The following is a 16,710-nucleotide window of genomic DNA, read 5'->3' on the forward strand; positions in this document are numbered from 1 at the left end:
CGTTGGTGGTTCAGTGGTAGAATTCTCGCCTGCCACGCGGGAGGCCTGGGTTCGATTTCGCCCAATGCATTACTCTTACGTGGACCGTCGTTGGCCTTGTTTTGACTTGATTCGTCCTGGTCGGCGCGTGTAAGCTTGTGAGCTACCACGACGATGGATATCAGAGTCCTCGTTAGTATAGTGGTCAGTATCCCAGCCTGTCACGCGGGAGACCAGGGTTCAATTCCCTGACGGGGAGAAATACTCTTTTTGCGAAGTGTGGTTCACCGTCATCTCACAGGACTTGATATGAAGGACGTTTTTATGGTAACGCTATCAGGGGGCGTGGTTTGACACATCCCTTTAGCAATAACTGAATAACGCATGTTCTACAGCGTTACACTTGCACACGCGGGAGGCCCGGGTTCGATTTTGCCCAATGCATTACTCTTACGTGGACCGTCGTTGGCCTTGTTTTGACTTGATTCGTCCTGGTCGGCGCGTGTAAGCTTGTGAGCTACCACGACGATGGATATCAGAGTCCTCGTTAGTATAGTGGTCAGTATCCCCGCCTGTCACGTGGGAGACCAGGGTTCAATTCCCTGACGGGGAGAAAGACTCTTTTTGCGAAGTGTGGTTCACCGTCATCTCACAGGACTTGATATGAAGGACGTTTTTATGGTAACGCTATCAGGGGGCGTGGTTTGACACATCCCTTTAGCAATAACTGAATAACACATGTTCTACAGCGTTACACTTGCACACGCGGGAGGCCCGGGTTCGATTTTGCCCAATGCATTACTCTTACGTGGACCGTCGTTGGCCTTGTTTTGACTTGATTCGTCCTGGTCGGCGCGTGTAAGCTTGTGAGCTACCACGACGATGGATATCAGAGTCCTCGTTAGTATAGTGGTCAGTATCCCCGCCTGTCACGTGGGAGACCAGGGTTCAATTCCCTGACGGGGAGAAAGACTCTTTTTGCGAAGTGTGGTTCACCGTCATCTCACAGGACTTGATTTGAAGGACATTTTTACGGTAACGCTATCAGGGGGCGTGGTTTGACACATCCCTTTAGCAATAACTGAATAACGCATGTTCTACAGCGTTACACTTGCACAAATAAGCGGGACGCGTGGAACAATCTGTCCAGCAGGGTCTGACTTCAACCACGCCCGGATCTGCCAGAAGTTCTTCACAGGACGATGATTGGTGGTTCCAACCCCTGTGTCCTGAGAAGAAGGTTGAAACCAAGTAGCCATTGTCAAGGGCAGGTTTGGGGTCTCAGATAAAAAGCTTTTGTAGGTTCCACCGAGATTTGAACTCGGATTGCTGGATTCAGAGTCCAGAGTGCTGACCGTTACACCATGGAACCCCCACCTTGAGTCCTATGGAAACACTCAACAAAGACACTGTGCATCTCTCCGGCTTTTAGTGCAAGTCGACACGTCCCACCCTTTCGCCGCCCGTCGTAGCGTGACGGCGAGACCGCGTTCGTTGGTGTTACGTCCCGCCCGGCACAAAGCACAGGCATTGGTGGTTCAGTGGTAGAATTCTCGCCTGCCACGCGGGAGACCAGGGTTCAATTCCCTGACGGGGAGAAAGACTCTTTTTGCGAAGTGTGGTTCACCGTCATCTCACAGGACTTGATATGAAGGACGTTTTTATGGTAACGCTATCAGGGGGCGTGGTTTGACACATCCCTTTAGCAATAACTGAATAACACATGTTCTACAGCGTTACACTTGCACACGCGGGAGGCCCGGGTTCGATTTTGCCCAACGCATTACTCTTACGTGGACCGTCGTTGGCCTTGTTTTGACTTGATTCGTCCTGGTCGGCGCGTGTAAGCTTGTGAGCTACCACGACGATGGATATCAGAGTCCTCGTTAGTATAGTGGTCAGTATCCCCGCCTGTCACGTGGGAGACCAGGGTTCAATTCCCTGACGGGGAGAAAGACTCTTTTTGCGAAGTGTGGTTCACCGTCATCTCACAGGACTTGATTTGAAGGACGTTTTTACGGTAACGCTATCAGGGGGCGTGGTTTGACACATCCCTTTAGCAATAACTGAATAACGCATGTTCTACAGCGTTACACTTGCACAAATAAGCGGGACGCGTGGAACAATCTGTCCAGCAGGGTCTGACTTCAACCACGCCCGGATCTGCCAGAAGTTCTTCACAGGACGATGATTGGTGGTTCCAACCCCTGTGTCCTGAGAAGAAGGTTGAAACCAAGTAGCCATTGTCAAGGGCAGGTTTGGGGTCTCAGATAAAAAGCTCTTGTAGGTTCCACCGAGATTTGAACTCGGTTTGAATTAAGGTAAGGGTAAGGGACAATCCTTACCCGAGATTTGAATTTCGCCCAATGCATTACTCTTACGTGGACCGTCGTTGGCCTTGTTTTGACTTGATTCGTCCTGGTCGGCGCGTGTAAGCTTGTGAGCTACCACGACGATAGACGTCAGAGTCCTCGTTAGTATAGTGGTCAGTATCCCCGCCTGTCACGCGGGAGACCAGGGCTCAATTCCCTGACGGGGAGAAATACTCTTTTTGCGAAGTGTGGTTCACCGTCATCTCACAGGACTTGATTTGAAGGACGTTTTTACGGTAACGCTATCAGGGGGCATGGTTTGACACATCCCTTTAGCAATAACTGAATAACGCATGTTCTACAGCGTTACACTTGCACAAATAAGCGGGACGCGTGGAACAATCTGTCCAGCAGGGGCTGACTTCAACCACGCCCGGATCTGCCAGAAGTTCTTCACAGGACGATGATTGGTGGTTCCAACCCCTGTGTCCTGAGAAGAAGGTTGAAACCAAGTAGCCATTGTCAAGGGCAGGTTTGGGGTCTCAGATAAAAAGCTCTTGTAGGTTCCACCGAGATTTGAACTCGGATTGCTGGATTCACAGTGCTGACCGTTACACCATGGAACCCCCGCCTTGAGGCTTATGGAAAGACTCACCAAAGACACTGTGCATCTTTCTGGCTTTTAGTGCAAGTCGACACGTCCCACCCTCTCGCCGCCCGTCCTAGCGTGACGGCGAGACCGCGTTCGTTGGCGTGACGTCCCGCCCCGCACAAAGCGCAGGTATTTGTGGTTCAGTGGTAGAATTCTCGCCTGCCACGCGGGAGGCCTGGGTTCGATTTCGCCCAATGCATTACTCTTACGTGGACCGTCGTTGGCCTTGTCTTGACTTGATTCGTCCTGGTCGGCGCGTGTAAGCTTGTGAGCTACCACGACGATGGATATCAGAGTCCTCGTTAGTATAGTGGTCAGTATCCCCGCCTGTCACGCGGGATACCAGGGTTCAATTCCCTGACGGGGAGAAATTCTCTTTTTGCGAAGTGTGGTTCACCGTCATCTCACAGGACTTGATTTGAAGGACGTTTTTACGGTAACGCTATCAGGGGGCGTGGTTTGACACATCCCTTTAGCAATAACTGAATAACGCATGTTCTACAGCGTTACACTTGCACAAATAAGCGGGACGCGTGGAACAATCTGTCCAGCAGGGGCTGACTTCAACCACGCCCGGATCTGCCAGAAGTTCTTCACAGGACGATGATTGGTGGTTCCAACCCCTGTGTCCTGAGAAGAAGGTTGAAACCAAGTAGCCATTGTCAAGGGCAGGTTTGGGGTCTCAGATAAAAAGCTCTTGTAGGTTCCACCGAGATTTGAACTCGGATTGCTGGATTCACAGTGCTGACCGTTACACCATGGAACCCCCGCCTTGAATCCTATGGAAACACTCAACAAAGACACTGTGCATCTCTCCGGCTTTTAGTGCAAGTCGACACGTCCCACCCTCTCGCCGCCCGTCGTAGCGTGACGGCGATACCGCGTTCGTTGGTGTTACATCCCGCCCGGCACAAAGCGCAGGCGTTGGTGGTTCAGTGGTAGAATTCTCGCCTGCCACGCGGGAGGCCTGGGTTCGATTTCGCCCAATGCATTACTCTTACGTGGACCGTCGTTGGCCTTGTTTTGACTTGATTCGTCCTGGTCGGCGCGTGTAAGCTTGTGAGCTACCACGACGATGGATATCAGAGTCCTCGTTAGTATAGTGGTCAGTATCCCAGCCTGTCACGCGGGAGACCAGGGTTCAATTCCCTGACGGGGAGAAATACTCTTTTTGCGAAGTGTGGTTCACCGTCATCTCACAGGACTTGATTTGAAGGACGTTTTTACGGTAACGCTATCAGGGGGCGTGGTTTGACACATCCCTTTAGCAATAACTGAATAACACATGTTCTACAGCGTTACACTTGCACAAATAAGCGGGACACGTGGAACAATCTGTCCAGCAGGGGCTGACTTCAACCACGCCCGGATCTGCCAGAAGTTCTTCACAGGACGATGATTGGTGGTTCCAACCCCTGTGTCCTGAGAAGAAGGTTGAAACCAAGTAGCCATTGTCAAGGGCAGGTTTGGGGTCTCAGATAAAAAGCTCTTGTAGGTTCCACCGAGATTTGAACTCGGTTTGAATTAAGGTAAGGGTAAGGGACAATCCTTACCCGAGATTTGAATTTCGCCCAATGCATTACTCTTACGTGGACCGTCGTTGGCCTTGTTTTGACTTGATTCGTCCTGGTCGGCGCGTGTAAGCTTGTGAGCTACCACGACGATGGATATCAGAGTCCTCGTTAGTATAGTGGTCAGTATCCCCGCCTGTCACGTGGGAGACCAGGGTTCAATTCCCTGACGGGGAGAAATACTCTCAAGGGCAGGTTTGGGGTCTCAGATAAAAAGCTCTTGTAGGTTCCACCGAGATTTAAACTCGGATTGCTGGATTCACAGTGCTGACCGTTACACCATGGAACCCCGCCTTGAGGCTTATGGAAAGACTCACCAAAGACACTGTGCATCTTTCTGGCTTTTAGTGCAAGTCGACACGTCCCACCCTCTCGCCGCCCGTCCTAGCGTGACGGCGAGACCGCGTTCGTTGGCGTGACGTCCCGCCCCGCACAAAGCGCAGGCATTTGTGGTTCAGTGGTAGAATTCTCGCCTGCCACGCGGGGGCCAGTTACGGATAGGTGTAACAGAAAAAACTGGATTTTACGTGTCTGTTTTTGTCATGCCGGAGACCGGGGTTCAATTCCCCAAAAGCTGATTTATTTTTAAGCCCTGGTATGTTTTTTGTACTAAGTTTTTGTAAAATGAAGTAATTTATATAGCTTAAATATCAAGTCAGTCCAAATATGAAACTTTTGTCATCCATAGTTTTTTTTTAATGTTTTCTGTGTTCTGTATAGATGATAGCAATAAATCCAAGACAACTCATGCTGAAATCTGAACTTTGTTTTATAGTGTATTAAGACTCAAGTTCAAAAGCAAAAAACTATTTACAATTATGTGCACATGACTAATTACACATCATTATTTACACTCTACTATGACACACCCTTTCACAGTTTCTATTATTTTACATCACTATTATTTACACACAATTATGTGCACATGACTAATTACACATCATTATTTACACTCTACTATGACACACCCTTTCACAGTTTCTATTATTTTACATCACTATTATTTACACACAATTATGTGCACATGACTAATTACACATCATTATTTACACTCTACTATGACACACCCTTTCACAGTTTCTATTATTTTACATCCCTATTCACACCGCTATTATTTACACAAGATTATGTGCACATTACTAATTACACACCATTATTTACACTCTCCTATTCATTTCCCCTTCTCAGCCAGCCATCTCAACCTCTCTGCCTCATAAAAGGCTGAACCCTTGAAGTCCCCCCAGATCAGCTCCTTCTCCATGCCTTGGTCCTGATATAGGGAGAACACCTTAGCAGGACAGTAGACATACTTCCCTGCCACTCCTGGGAATCCTGTGTGGACATGAGGGCTATCAGGGCCTTGTTTTAAGACACGGTGGCAGAACCTGCACAGCCGCCCCTGTGGTGGCACATCTGCTGCCTTCCTTTTGGCCTTCTGGCCCTGCACTTTTCAGCAAGCTCCCGCTCAAAAAATGGGGTGTCCATGAAGTCCACCAATTCCATCCTGGGGTTTGTAAGTCCCTCTGCCCCATATTTTTGGTGGACTTTGGTTGAGCAGTAAAAGTACCTGGATGGCCCATTTTGGTAAAAAAAATGAATGGATGAGCCATCGTTTTCAAACCGGGACTTGGGCTGGCCACAGGAAAGACAGGTTTTTGTTTTCTTCTTTTGTCCTCTGGCTTGTTGCTGTTGCTGTTGCTGCTGCTGTCTTTGCAGAATGTCACTCACCATTCTCTCAATCGTTTCCTCTGTCAGTGGCGATGCCTTGGCTGGAGGATTCACAGTGGCAGGTGAGAGGGTGGTTACAGGCACAGTGACAGTGTCACTGTTCTCAGTCAAGCGCTGCCACAGCTGTTGGGTTTCCAGCAGCTTTTCTGGACTGACATTAAGTGAGGAGCTGGTGTTCTGCAGCTTGGCCAGATATTTTATATATCTGCAGATGTGCAGCCGTGTTGTCGGGTGTAGGAGGGAGTTTGGGTCAGTGATGGAACTGTGGACCATGGCTGCATACTCATGGTCCACAAGCCTCAGCATGTCCTTCTGTCCATGGTACGTGGTGAGCAGACCATCAATGGCCACTTTCATAGGGCTAGTCCACCTGGTGTGGTCGAGCACAAAGACCCGGCCTCCAGTTTTAACAGGCCCGGTGTGGGCACTCCGAGGAGAGGCAGCCATTGGAAGGGTCGGTGTGTATGGCACAGCTGAGAAATAAATTGGATACAGTTTATTGTTAGTAAATACAGTGTATAGTTTGTTTTTGAAAACCACACATGGATGTCTGTACGTGTAAATATGTGTACAATTCAAAATGTTCCTTTCAGAATCAGAATTTGTTTTATTTGCTATGTAAGTTCACAAAACAAGGAATTTACTGTAGCAGGAAGGTGCATACAATAAACATATACGTATCTTGAAAAAAAAACTTTAATGTTTAAATTAAAGTCTAATACTAAAGAACTGAACAATCTAAAATTACCTGTATTGTCCTGGGGTTCCTCTGAACTCTCACGCTTAAGATTCAGTGCAGCAGGGGGGAGAGGCGCAGGACAATGAAAGAGCGCTATGGAGGGCTCGCTGGAGGACTGTAGTGGGGACTGGGTGTTTGCAGTCGTAGGGGGACAGGGCTGAGTGGGGCCAGGGGTTCTGTATTTGTCCCAGTCGATAGGTACCGGACGACAACCAGGTTCCAGGTATTTCAACCCAAACATTTCTCCAGTGTCCCTGTTTGAGACGTACAAGGCTTTGTACTTGGGCTGGCCTGTCACCCTTACAGAGGCTGCATTCAGCTCCATCATGAGCACAGGGTCAAACATCGCTGGAAGGAGGACATCAGGCTGTTTCAGGTCCACCAGCCTCTCAAAGTTCCAGCGTGCCACTCCAGTCATACCCTGGGCCTGGAACAGCTCAGGGGAGACACGGTTGCCAGTCACCCATTGGGCCTGGTGAAAGTGGTAGCCTTCCTGCTGGGAAGTGCCTCGGACTGGGATCCAGATGGGCACTCTGGCTCCCTCCCCCTGGACATGATTCAGCTGTAAGGTTCCCCCATACCTGTACATGATCCCGTCTTTCAGCTCTGGGTCACTGAGGCAGCCCGTCAGTATGTGGACCCGCTGGATCCTCCAGGTCTTCAACATTGTTGGCTTGAAGAGCGGGACATTGTCTGGGTCCTTGGACATTTGGAAGTGCTGAAGAACCTCCTCTATCCTGGTCACCAGCTCCTGAGGCTGAGGGATCTTGGTCCTGCAGTGATCCCGGATGTGCTGCTTGGTGGGGTTTGGAGGCACAATGCCACAGAAAGTGTATGCAACTTTCAGCCTCTGCAGATTTTCCTGGTCGACCACAAGGAAGGCAGCGGAGAGGAACTGGCAGAAGGAACTGTACAGGGAATGATGCTCAGACACACACTCCCTGCAAAAACGCCTCATGCAGTGAAACAGGTCCAGCTTCATTTCTATGTCCGGGTTGAATTTTGACCTTGAGGCACAGGTGTTGGACAGCTCCCCTGCAGTGACCTCTGCCAACACAGCCTCTGTGGTCTTCCAAGCATCCCACACTAGATGTTCACCAGGGTGGGAGTCTGGAATCCTGAATGCTGCACAGCAGTCCCTACACAATTACCAAAATGGAAGAAAACTAAATGAGAAATATGCAAATATATGGGCTACATTTACAACAGAAATGTAGTTACATTCACATTATATGATTTACATGTCTTATGAATTGTGTGCTATATAATAGCCATACCTGTCCACCCAGTGGTACTTGGCCATGTCCAGTCCAGCAGCAGTGTAGCGGTTGGCCAGACCTTCATACATTGGCTCCAAGGAGCGCTCAGACTCAGACTGCACCATCACCCAGGAGAGGATCATCCAGTTCTCGTTCATGATGGCGTAGGATGACATGGCCCCTGAGGAGAGTGTAACCTTTCTGGCAATCTTGCGCGTGTGGTTAGATCTCAACACCTGCCCAAAGGTCCCCTGTAGGAGCTTGTTGATTGCTGGCTCCTGGCGTCGAAACTCCTGGAGCAAGCAGTCTGTCAGGTATTGTGCAGACACTGACACTCCACTCCAACCATCAGCGTCTTCATAACCTCCAAAAGGAGGCACCTGGTTGTGCCCCCTGATGAAGGCACTGATTGTTTTCTGGCCACCCAAGCCCACCTCTGTGTCCTGGACATTCTGCACACAGTGCAGGTAGGAGAGATGAGCTTGCTCATATTTTAGGTGCAGCATCTCCGTCACCTGTTTGGCCATGTCATTGGGTGATTTACCCGTGCGCCTCAGCTCATGCAACACCGTTTTGCAGATGGCCTTTTTGTAGGTTAGAAAGCCTGGCAGGATGTTAGTGAAGCGCTGCGGAAGTTTGTCCAACCACTGAGGGTTGTCAGCAAACCAGTGCTTCCTGCAGGTCTTGCAGCACAGACGGGATGCAAAAATGTAATATTGGCCACTCATGCCAACAATGACACGAGGCCTCCCCACCCCCACCGATGCTATCATCGGCTGCGGACAACCATGGAGACATGGGAGCACGTAATTGTTTCTTAGGCGCTCCATGATGTCATTCTCTGGTTTCCAGATGAAAAACGGATGGAGCTGGAAATATTTGGGGGAGGGCAGGTCAGAAGAGGTCTCAATAAGCTCTGGCTGAGGTGGGTAGCGCCACAAAGAGACCATCTTCATCAGATGGCGTACTGGGCGTGAACCTGGCCACAGCCCCAAAGCTTCCATCTCCGTCTTAATCCAGATCCGCTGCTGATTGGAGCAGGTCCAGCGACAGACATCCGAGTCATAGCTAGGGACACTAATGGATACTGCAGGAGAGGGTGCAGGCTGTTCACTGGATGCAGGGTCTACTGGAGGAGCAGGGTGTGACAGAGCTGTGAAAAAGCAAAAACCAGATTGAGATATTAACATTTAATCGGCCGTGAAAACATTCTGTTTCTCTTTTCTCTCAATAAGTGGCATGAAATGACAATGTTTTACTTTTCAGAAAACTAACTTGTTTATAGACAACAAAATAAGAGTTTGTGTCCATTGAAAATGAAAGGACATACTGTGTTCTGACAAAGTTGGTAGTGGGATCAAAGATTGACCCAAGGCAAGCAGCTGAGGAGGTACCGGTAGGCAGACCTTCACTGGAGCGGAGGAAGCTGGTGGAGATAAAATAACACAAACTTAAACATGAATGGGAGACACTTTCATAGCAAATAAGGAGAAGCAGTTGTGGGGCAGTCAGATGGTCTAGAGCAGAGGTCGCCAACCTGTCGATCGCGATCGACGTGTCGATGTCGGAGACTTTCCCTGTCGATCTCCAAAATAATTTCAGAAATACTGATCTCCGACTAATTCATGAACGCGGAGGATTCTTAAACTGAACGCGCGTTCTCTTGTACCTGGATTTGCACATTGGCCTGTGCGTGTTGCAAAGCAATTCACCGACAGAATAAATGGGCGTTTTTTCCCGAAGACGACCTTTGAGAGACCTGCTATCCCAGGATACCTGTGGGCGTGGTTGCCGTTGGTTTGTTTATTTACCCGGCCGTGTTGTCCACATAGTGTTAGCAAGCATGGCAGAGGCACCACGAAAGAGGGCAAAAAACTACAGTTTCCATCATGAATGGGAGGAGGAATTCATCTTTACCTTGGTAAAAGACAAGAGTGTGTGTATGTTGTGCCACCAGCCACAGGCACTGTCTAAGCGAGGGAATTTGGAGCGGCACCACAACACTAACCATCCGAAATTCAAAGACTGCTATCCACCAAAGAGCGCAATCCGCGCCAAAAAAGTTCAGGAGCTGAAAGTGGAGTTGAAGGCTCAACAGTCGCTTTTCTCACAACCTACGTCTCAAAGTAAGGCTGCAACTGAGGCGTCATTTCGTATTAGCCACATTTTGGCTAAACACAAGAGACCTTTTACAGATGGGGATTTGTTTAAGGAACTATTGACCGTCACCGCAGAAACTGTTTGCAGCACCTTCAAAAACAAAGAGGACATAAAAGCTGCATTCCGTGCTGTGCCTCTTGGTCCTACAACAGTGACACGAAGGATCGAGTTACTGTCGGATAACGTTGGTCAACAGGTGTTGGAGGACTTGTCACTCTGTGAATATTTTTCACTGCAGTTTGATGAATCGCTGGATGTAATGGACACGGCTCAGCTTGTTGTATTTGTCAGAATGGCTTTCCAGGACTTTACAACAAAGGAGGACTTCCTCACTCTTCTCCAATTAAAAGAGAGAACGAGGGGTGAGGATATTTACAACGTTTTTAAAAGCTATGTCCGTGAAAAGAACATCCCCATTCAGAAACTGGTGGCAATCACTACCGATGGGGCACCGGCAATGTGCGGTGTGCACGCTGGTTTTATAGCACTGTGCCGTAATGATCCGGATTTCCCCGACTTCATGAAGTATCACTGTGTGATTCATCAGCAAGCCTTGGCTGGGAAAGTTGTGGACTTTTCTCATGTCATGTCACTGGTGGTCAAAGTGGTAAACTCGATTCGAGCAAAAGCGCTTCAGCATCGCTTATTCAAGGCGTTATTGGATGAGCTCGATTCGGCGTATGGAGACCTGCTTCTGCATGCTGATGTCAGGTGGTTGAGTCGCGGAAAAGTGCTGCAGCGATTTGTTGACTTGCTGCCTGAGATTAAGACGTTTCTGTCGAAAAGGAACGAGGAGCACGAGGAACTTTCAACGGATGCGTGGCTACTGGACCTGGGGTTTCTGACGGACCTAACCGGAAAACTGAACTCGCTCAACCACGAACTCCAGGGAAAAGACCGGCACCTCCTCCACATGATCAGCGCAGGGAATGCGTTCAAGGCCAAACTCTGTGTCTGGACCACGAATCTGAGGAAAGGGACGCTGACACACTTTACAAACCTGGAAAAAATGTCACAGTCCATCAAAGACTCTTCTGACTTTCACCCTGAGCAGTACTGTGTGCACCTGGACAAACTGGCAGCGGAGTTCAGTCGACGTTTTGGTGAGTTAGAAATCATGAAGGATATTGCTGCATTTCTTTCAAACCCATTCCTGCCTATTAATACAGAGGAGGTTGCAGACCAATTCGAGAAAGCATTTGCTTTGCCAAGTGGAGTGGACATGGAGATGCTTGATTTGCAAAATGACATTGAGCTGAAAGCCAGGTCAAGGGACAGTGACTTTTGGGGACTTGTCAGCCAAGAGAAGTTTCCTCTCCTCAGTGCATGTGCACTAAAAGTGAGTGCCTACTTTGGATCGACCTACCTCTGTGAAATGGCATTTTCACAGATGAAAATCACCAAATCCAAGTACAGGAGCCGGCTTACTGACAGACACCTCACAGACTGCCTCAGACTGGCTGTCTCTGCTTATGAGCCAAACTACAAGGCACTCACAGACAGTGTTCAGTCACAGCCATCACACTGACTTGTCACATGAGAAATTTGTCAGTGTTGTGTTGTAACTTCAGTTTATAAATAAAACCGTTCATATCCAGCCTGCTCATTGCAAAAGTGTTTTTTCTTGTTCATATTGTTCACAAAGTGTTTGATTTCATTCAATTACAATAAGGCCAAATATAAAGTTAAGTTGTAAGTTCAGTCTGGAGTCTGTTCTGTCTCTCAACGCCTCAATAGGTAGATCTTCGGGTCACCAAGGCAAAGGTCGGTGATCTTTGGCCTAAAAAGGTTGGTGACCACTGGTCTAGAGAGTGTAGCTGTTGGTTTGCTCCTCACTGTTAAGGAAAACGAAGTGTTATCATCTGACCCCTCGACACAGTTTGGCGTGCCAATCTTATTTGTATGTGTAATTGGTAAGAGTCACTTCTGCCTTACTTGTTATCAACATAATAACAAAGCTATCCCTGCATTCTGATTAATAAATGCATTCTGATTAGTTTAATAAATTAATACAAATTAAGATTTTTTTTAATCAAATGGTATATAGATAGATTTGATATTCTTCTATAAAATCTAACTATATCAATTTGATATTTCAATGATAACAGGTAAAGCTCAGTGACAATACCAAAATAAAATAATAAATAGTCAAGGGTTTGGCATCTAGATTTCAAGGAGAGAGAAACTGCAGTTTTCATGTAGGTAAGTAAAGAAGTCATAGTTAAATTACGTTTTTAATTTTAAATGAAAGTGTCCTACAGACTTTTTCATCCTTGTCCAATTGGCATGCCATTACCAAGTTTCCGTAGTGTAGTGGTTATCACGTTCGCCTCACACGCGAAAGGTCCCCGTTTCGAGACCGGGCGGAAACATCTGCCCTTTTATCAGCTTGCGATCGTCTCGTAAATAATCGATGCGTTCTCGACAGTTATGAGTTCATTGGAGAGTCGGTTTGTCCTTCTTTGAAGCAGTAAGTTAGCTTCCCTGGTGCCACATGTTTGGTCGTTTTCTGGAATCTGTAAAGCTTGGCAAGGGTCCAATCAGGTCTAAAACATGCAGGGCAGGGAGGCCTCAGGTCCAGGATTGGGAAAGGTTGCTTTAGACAATCTCCTTTGTTGCTAGCTTGCTGAAGCAGAGTATCAACTAGTTCATGAGCCCAAATGCCCACGTTAAGCTGTAAATGTATGTCCTTGTTCTGTTTCATCCTGACCGTGTGGTTGTGTGTGCACTGGGTTTCTGTCCTGCAGGAGTGGGCAGTTTCAGTAGTGTAGTGGTTATCACGTTCGCCTCACACGCGAAAGGTCCCCGGTTCGAGACCGGGCGGAAACTTCTGCATCTTTCCTCAGTTTTCATCCAATTGCGATCCTCTCCAAGGTAGTTTGTGCCCCATGTTAGTCCCAAGGAGTCCCATGATTCGTTGGAGTCGACAATGTCGTTCTTTGAAACGGGAAGCCGGCTACCCTTGTGCGGATTCGCCTTTAAGCATATCAGCTAGTCCATGAGCCAAAATGCTCATTTGACATCATAACGGTGTGTCCTCGTTTTGGGGCCTTGTTTTTGAGTGTGCGTGCGTTTGCGAACGCAATTTTCTGTGGCTTGCCGATAACAAGTTTCCGTAGTGTAGTGGTTATCACGTTCGCCTCACACGCGAAAGGTCCCCGTTTCGAGACCGGGCGGAAACATCTGCCCTTTTATCAGCTTGCGATCGTCTCGTAAATAATCGATGCGTTCTCGACAGTTATGAGTTCATTGGAGAGTCGGTTTGTCCTTCTTTGAAGCAGTAAGTTAGCTTCTCTGGTGCCACATGTTTGGTGGTTTTCTGGCTTCTGTAGAGCTTGGCAAGGGTCCAATCAGGTCTAAAACATGCAGGGCAGGGAGGCCTCAGGTCCAGGATTGGGAAAGGTTGCTTTAGACAATCTCCTTTGTTGCTAGCTTGCTGAAGCAGAGTATCAACTAGTTCATGAGCCCAAATGCCCACGTTAAGCTGTAAATGTGTGTCCTTGTTCTGTTTCCTCCTGACCGTGTGGTTGTGTGTGCACTGGGTTTCTGTCCTTCAGGAGTGGGCAGTTTCCGTAGTGTAGTGGTTATCACATTCGCTTTACGCGCGAAAGGTCCCCGGTTCGAGACCGGGCGGAAACTTCTGCATCTTTCCTCAGTTTTCATCCAATTGCGATCCTCTCCAAGGTAGTTTGTGCCCCATGTTAGTCCCAAGGAGTCCCATGATTCGTTGGAGTCGACAATGTCGTTCTTTGAAACGGGAAGCCGGCTACCCTTGTGCGGATTCGCCTTTAAGCATATCAGCTAGTCCATGAGCCAAAATGCTCATTTGACATCATAACGGTGTGTCCTCGTTTTGGGGCCTTGTTTTTGAGTGTGCGTGCGTTTGCGAACGCAATTTTCTGTGGCTTGCCGATAACAAGTTTCCGTAGTGTAGTGGTTATCACGTTCGCCTCACACGCGAAAGGTCCCCGTTTCGAGACCGGGCGGAAACATCTGCCCTTTTATCAGCTTGCGATCGTCTCGTAAATAATCGATGCGTTCTCGACAGTTATGAGTTCATTGGAGAGTCGGTTTGTCCTTCTTTGAAGCAGTAAGTTAGCTTCTCTGGTGCCACATGTTTGGTGGTTTTCTGGCTTCTGTAGAGCTTGGCAAGGGTCCAATCAGGTCTAAAACATGCAGGGCAGGGAGGCCTCAGGTCCAGGATTGGGAAAGGTTGCTTTAGACAATCTCCTTTGTTGCTAGCTTGCTGAAGCAGAGTATCAACTAGTTCATGAGCCCAAATGCCCACGTTAAGCTGTAAATGTGTGTCCTTGTTCTGTTTCCTCCTGACCGTGTGGTTGTGTGTGCACTGGGTTTCTGTCCTTCAGGAGTGGGCAGTTTCAGTAGTGTAGTGGTTATCACATTCGCTTTACGCGCGAAAGGTCCCCGGTTCGAGACCGGGCGGAAACTTCTGCATCTTTCCTCAGTTTTCATCCAATTGCGATCCTCTCCAAGGTAGTTTGTGCCCCATGTTAGTCCCAAGGAGTCCCATGATTCGTTGGAGTCGACAATGTCGTTCTTTGAAACGGGAAGCCGGCTACCCTTGTGCGGATTCGCCTTTAAGCATATCAGCTAGTCCATGAGCCAAAATGCTCATTTGACATCATAACGGTGTGTCCTCGTTTTGGGGCCTTGTTTTTGAGTGTGCGTGCGTTTGCGAACGCAATTTTCTGTGGCTTGCCGATAACAAGTTTCCGTAGTGTAGTGGTTATCACGTTCGCCTCACACGCGAAAGGTCCCCGGTTCGAGACCGGGCGGAAACATCTGCCCTTTTATCAGCTTGCGATCGTCTCGTAAATAATCGATGCGTTCTCGACAGTTATGAGTTCATTGGAGAGTCGGTTTGTCCTTCTTTGAAGCAGTAAGTTAGCTTCTCTGGTGCCACATGTTTGGTCGTTTTCTGGCTTCTGTAGAGCTTGGCAAGGGTCCAATCAGGTCTAAAACATGCAGGGCAGGGAGGCCTCAGGTCCAGGATTGGGAAAGGTTGCTTTAGACAATCTCCTTTGTTGCTAGCTTGCTGAAGCAGAGTATCAACTAGTTCATGAGCCCAAATGCCCACGTTAAGCTGTAAATGTGTGTCCTTGTTCTGTTTCCTCCTGACCGTGTGGTTGTGTGTGCACTGGGTTTCTGTCCTTCAGGAGTGGGCAGTTTCCGTAGTGTAGTGGTTATCACATTCGCTTTACGCGCGAAAGGTCCCCGGTTCGAGACCGGGCGGAAACTTCTGCATCTTTCCTCAGTTTTCATCCAATTGCGATCCTCTCCAAGGTAGTTTGTGCCCCATGTTAGTCCCAAGGAGTCCCATGATTCGTTGGAGTCGACAATGTCGTTCTTTGAAACGGGAAGCCGGCTACCCTTGTGCGGATTCGCCTTTAAGCATATCAGCTAGTCCATGAGCCAAAATGCTCATTTGACATCATAACGGTGTGTCCTCGTTTTGGGGCCTTGTTTTTGTGTGTGCGTGCGTTTGGGAACGCAATTTTCTGTGGCTTGCCATTATCAAGTTTCCGTAGTGTAGTGGTTATCACGTTCGCCTCACACGCGAAAGGTCCCCGGTTCGAGACCGGGCGGAAACATCTGCCCTTTTATCAGCTTGCGATCGTCTCGTAAATAATCGATGCGTTCTCGACAGTTATGAGTTCATTGGAGAGTCGGTTTGTCCTTCTTTGAAGCAGTAAGTTAGCTTCTCTGGTGCCACATGTTTGGTCGTTTTCTGGCTTCTGTAGAGCTTGGCAAGGGTCCAATCAGGTCTAAAACATGCAGGGCAGGGAGGCCTCAGGTCCAGGATTGGGAAAGGTTGCTTTAGACAATCTCCTTTGTTGCTAGCTTGCTGAAGCAGAGTATCAACTAGTTCATGAGCCCAAATGCCCACGTTAAGCTGTAAATGTGTGTCCTTGTTCTGTTTCCTCATGACCGTGTGGTTGTGTGTGCACTGGGTTTCTGTCCTTCAGGAGTGGGCAGTTTCCGTAGTGTAGTGGTTATCACATTCGCTTTACGCGCGAAAGGTCCCCGGTTCGAGACCGGGCGGAAACTTCTGCATCTTTCCTCAGTTTTCATCCAATTGCGATCCTCTCCAAGGTAGTTTGTGCCCCATGTTAGTCCCAAGGAGTCCCATGATTCGTTGGAGTCGACAATGTCGTTCTTTGAAACGGGAAGCCGGCTACCCTTGTGCGGATTCGCCTTTAAGCATATCAGCTAGTCCATGAGCCAAAATGCTCATTTGACATCATAACGGTGTGTCCTCGTTTTGGGGCCTTGTTTTTGAGTGTGCGTG

At 48.4% G+C, this 16,710-nt stretch overlaps 16 non-coding genes across 16 annotated transcripts; 15 read left to right on the forward strand and 1 right to left on the reverse strand.

Annotated features, from left to right (window-relative positions):
* Window positions 1-520: 520 nt before the first annotated feature.
* Window positions 521-592, forward strand: trnad-guc. Its single transcript has one exon. It is a non-coding gene; the product is annotated as a tRNA-Asp (tRNA).
* A 282-nt stretch (window positions 593-874) lies between these two features.
* On the forward strand, window positions 875-946 carry trnad-guc. The gene has a single exon. It is a non-coding gene; the product is annotated as a tRNA-Asp (tRNA).
* Window positions 947-1,279: 333 nt separating this feature from the next.
* On the reverse strand, window positions 1,280-1,351 carry trnaq-cug. Its single transcript has one exon. It is a non-coding gene; the product is annotated as a tRNA-Gln (tRNA).
* A 508-nt stretch (window positions 1,352-1,859) lies between these two features.
* Window positions 1,860-1,931, forward strand: trnad-guc. Its single transcript has one exon. It is a non-coding gene; the product is annotated as a tRNA-Asp (tRNA).
* Window positions 1,932-3,239: 1,308 nt separating this feature from the next.
* On the forward strand, window positions 3,240-3,311 carry trnad-guc. Its single transcript has one exon. It is a non-coding gene; the product is annotated as a tRNA-Asp (tRNA).
* A 1,308-nt stretch (window positions 3,312-4,619) lies between these two features.
* trnad-guc lies at window positions 4,620-4,691 on the forward strand. Its single transcript has one exon. It is a non-coding gene; the product is annotated as a tRNA-Asp (tRNA).
* Window positions 4,692-12,699: 8,008 nt separating this feature from the next.
* Window positions 12,700-12,772, forward strand: trnav-cac. Its single transcript has one exon. It is a non-coding gene; the product is annotated as a tRNA-Val (tRNA).
* Window positions 12,773-13,156: 384 nt separating this feature from the next.
* Window positions 13,157-13,229, forward strand: trnav-cac. Its single transcript has one exon. It is a non-coding gene; the product is annotated as a tRNA-Val (tRNA).
* Window positions 13,230-13,509: 280 nt separating this feature from the next.
* On the forward strand, window positions 13,510-13,582 carry trnav-cac. The gene has a single exon. It is a non-coding gene; the product is annotated as a tRNA-Val (tRNA).
* Window positions 13,583-13,966: 384 nt separating this feature from the next.
* On the forward strand, window positions 13,967-14,039 carry trnav-uac. Its single transcript has one exon. It is a non-coding gene; the product is annotated as a tRNA-Val (tRNA).
* A 280-nt stretch (window positions 14,040-14,319) lies between these two features.
* Window positions 14,320-14,392, forward strand: trnav-cac. The gene has a single exon. It is a non-coding gene; the product is annotated as a tRNA-Val (tRNA).
* Window positions 14,393-14,776: 384 nt separating this feature from the next.
* On the forward strand, window positions 14,777-14,849 carry trnav-uac. Its single transcript has one exon. It is a non-coding gene; the product is annotated as a tRNA-Val (tRNA).
* Window positions 14,850-15,129: 280 nt separating this feature from the next.
* Window positions 15,130-15,202, forward strand: trnav-cac. Its single transcript has one exon. It is a non-coding gene; the product is annotated as a tRNA-Val (tRNA).
* Window positions 15,203-15,586: 384 nt separating this feature from the next.
* On the forward strand, window positions 15,587-15,659 carry trnav-uac. The gene has a single exon. It is a non-coding gene; the product is annotated as a tRNA-Val (tRNA).
* Window positions 15,660-15,939: 280 nt separating this feature from the next.
* trnav-cac lies at window positions 15,940-16,012 on the forward strand. The gene has a single exon. It is a non-coding gene; the product is annotated as a tRNA-Val (tRNA).
* Window positions 16,013-16,396: 384 nt separating this feature from the next.
* trnav-uac lies at window positions 16,397-16,469 on the forward strand. The gene has a single exon. It is a non-coding gene; the product is annotated as a tRNA-Val (tRNA).
* The last annotated feature ends 241 nt before the right edge of the window (window positions 16,470-16,710 follow it).

This window comes from Hypomesus transpacificus, unplaced genomic scaffold (assembly GCF_021917145.1).
Source record: "Hypomesus transpacificus isolate Combined female unplaced genomic scaffold, fHypTra1 scaffold_334, whole genome shotgun sequence".
Taxonomy (NCBI): Eukaryota; Metazoa; Chordata; class Actinopteri; order Osmeriformes; family Osmeridae; genus Hypomesus; species Hypomesus transpacificus.